The following is a 7,193-nucleotide window of genomic DNA, read 5'->3' on the forward strand; positions in this document are numbered from 1 at the left end:
TGCTGAAGTTGTAAATCTTTTTTTTCCCCCATGCCTAAGAAACTTTACTGAAGGATTTGATTTCAACCTGGAATTTTGGCAGGGGATATTACCAACTTTCACCCAGCCCCGTTGCTCTTGCTCCTCCCTCCATGCCGTAATTTGCAAGAAAATGTTGGTCAGCAAAGAGGTGGTGGTGTTTAAAAATAAAAAGCAGACGTATAAGGAAAGCCCATCAAGTCTTAAAGTGGTTTCCCTTCTAGGGAGCACAAACTGGTGTGCTCTCTCTCCCTCTCTCTTTTAATTCTAGTGAACTCTATGCTAAAGAAAAATAATTCAAAACTACATCCTGTAATTTAATTTTCTTTGTATAATTTAATGAAGGATAGCCAATGGGACGGAAATGACAGCAAGATTTACCTTCTTGCAAAACAACTTTTCTAATAGTAAAGTAGCTTTCAATGAAAGTAGATACTTACACATCTTACTTTCTAAATGGCTAAAATCTAATTATTTATTTATCACTTAAATCTTTTATTCATACTAGGGAAATAAAATAAATTTTTAAAGAGATAAAGAGAGAAAACTACTTTAATTATCAATACTGTGCAAGTTTTGGTAAGTAACATGAAAGTTTTTCCTTTTCTGTCCTTGGCTTTCTCAGTTTGCAAGGCTAGACTCATATTAAATATAAGATAACCAGTGGACACTTTATAACTTTGTAAGTGGCAAATTCTGCTCAGAGAGGGTGTTGCAATTAGTAATCAGTTATTGCTATGTACTACCCTCACTTCTGTTGTTTTAACTTATGAGATATTTAGTTAATGAATAGTTATTAGTAAAAAAAAACCCCAGTAGTTTGGGATATTAAAAGAGCACATTTATATATTATGTATGTAAAAGTATATACATACACATACACACTTTATGTGTGTATGTGTATATATATGCACACATACACGCATATACATATATACAAATATATATGTGTAAATATAAATTATATATGCTAACTATTAAGGATAGTTATATTTAAAGATACAGATTTATTAGCCACTTCCGTTTGGTCTGATGTAAAAGCCACTGCTCAACTTGGAGAAAGTCACTGTTCCTCTCTGTATATTACAACTAAGAGAGATTAAGACTCTCATATCAGCAATAATTCACCTATGTCACAATACGCCCACAGTTAGTTTCTTATTTCATGTAGTGGCCTGAACTACTGAATTATTTTATCCACATATATTCGGGAAAAACTTTTTGATTAGCTCCTGCCCATGTTGCCTGATACCAAGGAATCAATCATTACCTAAACTTAACTGCTGATATCCATCTCTTATATATAAGAAAGCCATGAGATTTTAAACATATTTCATATTTAAATAATTAGAGTTCAAAATAACAGTATGTTTATAATAGAAACACTTATTTTTATAAATAGCAGAAATTTGTCTGCAAGTTTGTTTTCCTTTGGATTATCAAAGGATAGATTGGGGTTTTCTGCAGTAACTGAGAGATGAGTATGATCTTGGTTTCACTTACATCCTGTATTAATATTTTGCTGCACATGCAGAAATCCTCAAATCTATGATAAGGTTAACAGGTAAAGGAGCTTTAAGTGTCCTGAGCAAAAATATTTTGGTCTTTCTTGCATTTAGAAAAACATTAAAACAACATAAAATATATTAATCTATACATTTCACTAATCCACTCACCTGAAATATGTTTTACACTAGCAATGTTATAAAAAATTAATCATTTTGATCTTAAAAACTCAAATACTCCAAATTTGAAATAGGAATAATTTATTTCACATTAAGATAGGGAATAGATTGATCTCACTGTATGTCTAAATTTCTTTGTGTTGCCAACTATATATCACACAGATTTATGAATTCACAGAGGAAGATATGTTGGTGTGGAATTTTCTTCTTGAAAAGTAGAAATCACAGAGGTAAAGTGCCATTCTTATTGTGTCAAGGACACCTGCTCTCAACACAGCATTACTGGTGCTGTTGACCATCACCATGGGGCTGAGATTGTGTTTGATACCCAACATCCATGTATCAGTCTAATCAGAAGAAAACCACCAGTCAAATCCGAACTGAGGAACATTTTACAAAATTTCTGACAAGAACTTCTTCAAATTGTCAAAGTTATCAAAAATAAGGAAAATCTAGGAAACTGTTATAGCCTTGAGGAGTTGAAAGAAATGTGATGAGTGGATGTAAGGTAGTGTCCTGGATGGGATCCTGGAATAGAAAGGGGACATAAAGGTAAAAACTAAGGAAATCTGAATAAAATATGGACTTTAGCTAATAACAATGGATCGATATTAGTTCATGAGTTCTGAAGAACGTACCATACTAATGCAAGATGTTAACAATAGAGAAAACTTGGTGTGGGGTAGTTGGGAACTCTTTGAACTCTTCTCAACTTTTTTGTAAATCTAAAAGTATTCTAAAATATTAAATAAAGCTTATTTGTAAAAATAAAAACCAAGAACTAAAAATAAATAGAAATAATTCAGTCTGAAACTTCAAAAAGAGATGTAAGATTTCATTTTTGTGTTTTTGGTCAGGTATATGATAGAAAGTCTCAAATATTTACAATTTATAGCATGGAGGCCTTTTTGAAATGGCTAGTTATATTGGATACAATGTATACATATGTCGCTTAGTAAGGCACTATTAGTTACATGAAGAAATTACATGTGGAGAAAGAATGTAGAGGTGTTCTAAAACTATGATCCTGAGTAATTCAATATGATAGTTAGAGATAAAACAAAATTTCTCCCTTCACCCCTCCTCCCTCCTTTTTATAGTGCTATGTGACAGGTCTTACTTGTAAGGAGAAAAAAGGGCAACAGCTGAGGATTCATGTTCTTGGTGACAGCTGACATGCTCTGTGCCCAGATCTTTCAAGTGTTCCTCATGCTTAATTGTACCATTTGCTGTATAATATTTTTTAGGCGTGTACCAAAGCACAAGGAATGGCAGAGAAGGGACAAATTCATTACTGAAGGTACCCCATTATATTCTATCTTCTAAGCCCATTGTATTTCTTTTACCACATGTTGAAGCTTTGCCACACATCAATCTGTTTCTTATATGATGGTATAGGTGTTTAGGTTCTTTTTGGATGAGATAAAATAATTGTCTTCCATTTGGAAATATTGGGCCTGAGAAATGAAAGCAAGCAGTATTTTCCTTTCATTTCACTGATTAGGATTTACCCATTCCACACGTATTAATCGCTTATTATAGGCTAGACGTTAGGATTACTGGTTGAACAACATGATTTGGCTCCTGTTCTTTTGTAGAACTGAGATGAGTATTTGAAAGAGGATATAAATGGGGATACGACAACATGGGAATTGGAAATACCGACTTGTAAACATCAGCTAGGCCTCCCTAAGGAAGGGAAATTTGGGTTGAGAACCAAAGGAAGAGAGGAATACCTTTATAGGTAAAGGGGAAGGAGAAGAGAATTCCAGGCAAAAGAAGCAGCGGTGCACAAGGCACCTTATAGTATTAAGGAAAATTAAAGCAAATTAGAAAAAAAAATTTTAAAGGAAGTAAAATTACAAAGTAGATCAAAAGTGACTACATCAATTATCCTCCTGCCACCCAAAAAAGATCTCTCTCTTTCTCTATACATACTTTTAAAACTCATCTTCTACACCTGCAAAGTCAAGTTAAGAATCACATCTATCCAGCAGATTGGAATAGCAAGTAGATGACAGCAACCTTTAGGACGTGAGAGTGCAAAGTGCATAATGGATTTTATCTGTTTTTATAATACCCTCGTGAGGAAGGAGGAGTCAGAAAATGTTATTGCTGTTTTGTAGTGAAAACGTCAACGAAGAACATTGACCAGAAATTCAATGTGTATTTCTTGCCTCCTAGCAATCATTTTGCCCAAGTAATTGAAATTTTTGTGTGTTTCTTGCAAGAGTAATTCCTCAAAAGCATAGACACTTCTTCTGTATTTTCCCCAATATTGAAACAATTAAAGGTGTTTAGTATAATTTCACTGAATTAAGACTGAATCTGTTGTCATAAATCCTTTATACATTCCTGAAGAAAAGAGGCTGTTGGTTAATTAAGTACTTAACACAATAATTGTGAAATTCTGCAATCCTTGGCATGAAATGTCCTTTTCATTTGTTAGTTACTTTTATTGGTATAATGAGGTGATATATTACATTTAAAAGCTTATATCAATTCCCTTTGACATATCTCTTTAGGCAAAAAGAATTAACTTGGGTGTGTGAATTAACATGTGTGTGTATGTTCATGTGCATGTAAACACCAAGATGTTAATAATAGTTATTTCTGAGTGGAAGAATTATGACCTAATTTTTGTTTTCCTTATCTATATTTTCTACTTTTCTTCTCTGATTGTGGTTTCTTATATTATAAATAATAAAATAAATAAGTTAAAAAGCCCACAATAAAAAGTAGGTATAATTACAACCTTATGTAAAAGCCAACTTGTTATACTTGTTATCAGATGTTTGAGTTCATGTGTGTAAGATAATTACTTGAAAACTTTCCAATGGCAAGAACTTGAAGTGGCTTTCACATCATTTCATGACACAACACTTCCTCCTCTAGATTTTAGTCCTTAATTGACACATCCACTATACTCAATAATTTGCTTTTCAAAGCTCTTCTGCCAACTAAAGTTTATTTCCTCTCCTGAGCTGTCTATAAATCACAATCCACATTTGGTGGATGAGATCTATATGGAAATCACATCTTCCTGTTGACTTTTCCCTACTTAACCAATTGAGTAAAAAGTAGAGTTCATGGTTCTGAATCTCCCAAGCCTTAATAAGCCCAATTTATTAAACCACACAATATTCCAATTTCAATTTCCTCATCAGGAATTGGATTGCATTTGTAATTGATTCAGAGAATGATTATGCAGTTCATAAAGCTCAACCTCAAAGCTAAAGCAAGTGGTAAGTAGTTGAATTAGTCCTCTATTAGAGTATTGATTAGGGAAATCTGGTTTACCATTAACTAGCTGTGTGACTACTGTCAATTATTTTAGCTTCAGAGAGGCTTAAATACAAAATGAGAGGAATGGGCAGAGGGTAAGATCTAGTATCTCATTTTTATTGCAAAGTTCTATGGTTTTTTCTTTTTTTCTTGTTTTCTTTTTTGAGACAGAGTCTCACTTTGTTGTCCAGGCTAGAGTGAGTGCCATGGCATCCTAGTTCACAGCAACCTCAATCTCCTGGGCTCAAGTGATCCTCCTGCCTCAGCCTCCTGAGTAGCTGGGACTACAGGCATGTGCCACCATGCCCGGCTAATTTTTTGTATATATATTTTTAGTTGGTCAATTAATTTCTTTCTATTTTTAGTAGAGACAGGGTCTCGCTCTTGCTCAGGCTGGTTTTGAACTCCTGCTCTTGAGCCATTCGCCCGTCTTGACCTCCAAGAGTGCTAGGATTACAGGCGTGAGCCACCACATTCAGACTGGTTTTTGCTTTTCTGAAAAGTATCATTATTAATGGTCATCTAATGAGGGTTAATGTATCCCATGTCTTTTAATTCTCATAACAACTCTGAGCTATGTACTATCATTTCCACTTTATGGCTAAAAAGACTCAGAGAGATAAAGTAGCATGCTAGTTACACACAGTAAAAATGTCGAAAACTGAAACAGAACCCACTTTTAATCAATGCAAAGTGTAAGCTCTTACCTACTGGTTCCTATTGGCTAGGAAGAGGATAACTGCATGTGAAGAACAATGGGGATTGCACCTCAGCTATTCAGTTAATGAAAGAATTAAATTTTGCCTTGTGGAAAGATGATCCAATTTCAGAAGAAGAAGGGCTCAAATGGAAGTAAAGAGCTACTAGGATGTTAGCAATGCCAATGGCAGAGAGATCTTGGGTGTACTGGGAATTATAAATTGAAAGAGTGCACAATACCTGAATGCTCATACGTATGGCACTTATTATCCAAGAAGAGTTTATATATGTCATCATTCAGTAATGGAATCACCGTATGTGAAACTTACAAGGTGAATTCCTAATGATGGCCAACAAGGCTGAATTCGATGTAACTTCCACCTGTCTTCCTGAATCCTCTTGTAGTTCTCTCCAACTTGTTAGTCATGTTCTGGTCATCCTGACCTTTCCTCCTCCAGGCCTGTCAGTGCTATTCCTTTTGCCCAGAATATTTTTCCTGTACACCCTTCCATGGTGGCCACCTAATCCAAATGTTACCACCTCGGAAAAACCTTACTTACCCAATCATGCTATCTCAAGCAACCCCCACTCTGGCCAGCCAATCATTCAGTTTTATTTTTCTCATGGCTTTATGTTTTCAATTTTTTATTTATTTGCTTTCTAATATATTTAGGAAGTGAGTTCCAGTGGAGAATCAGGGTTCTCCACTGAATCGCTGGCTTTCAACTCATCATCGTAACCTCACGATAATTTTTTATTTAATGGAACAAATGGATAAATGAGTGAATGTTATGGATTTTGGTGTTGCCAATTATAACTAAATGATTCAAGACAGCATGGAGCTCTAAAATTTTGAGCATTAGAAAAAAAACTTGGATAGCTAAGTGAGAAGAATGAAGATGAGAAGAAAATTGACCATTAGAATCAATTTTGAAAAGATAAGGGGTTTGGCATTATTTAGTTGAAAGAAGGAAAAAGGGTAATTTAAAAGCAATTTTTAATTACGTAAAATGTCACTATTAAGAGAGCAGTCATTAGCTGTTCTTCTTATGAGACTACTAGGGATGAGTGAAAGGATTTTCAGTTAAAAATAAAAAAACTTATTAACTGGGGATTATGAGATACTCCAAAAGTGTTCCGAAATGTTATAAACTGTTTCTTCTTGAGAACAGATGGGTGTTTAAGTGTAAATATGATAAGGGACTGGGTCTGGGTAATAAAGATGATTTTTTTAAATATTTATACTCCTTTCATCACTAAGTTTTAAGCAGTGTTGTTTATTTAACACTCAGTAAATCCCATCCTTGTGTGAGGTGAAATTGGTATTATTTTCTCCTTTTGCTCTTAGAGTTACCTTGTTAGAGGTCATGACATAGCCAAGGCCAACCTGGAACCGGTGCTCAGGAATCCTGTGTTCTGAAGGAGACAGTAAGCCCTGTGGAAGTGGAGTCAGCGCGATTCCTTGCATGGTTAGCATGCTGCTTTTGGTGGAGGTGGGAGTATAGG

Source organism: Microcebus murinus, chromosome 8 (genome assembly GCF_040939455.1).
Source record: "Microcebus murinus isolate Inina chromosome 8, M.murinus_Inina_mat1.0, whole genome shotgun sequence".
In the NCBI taxonomy this organism is placed as follows: domain Eukaryota; kingdom Metazoa; phylum Chordata; class Mammalia; order Primates; family Cheirogaleidae; genus Microcebus; species Microcebus murinus.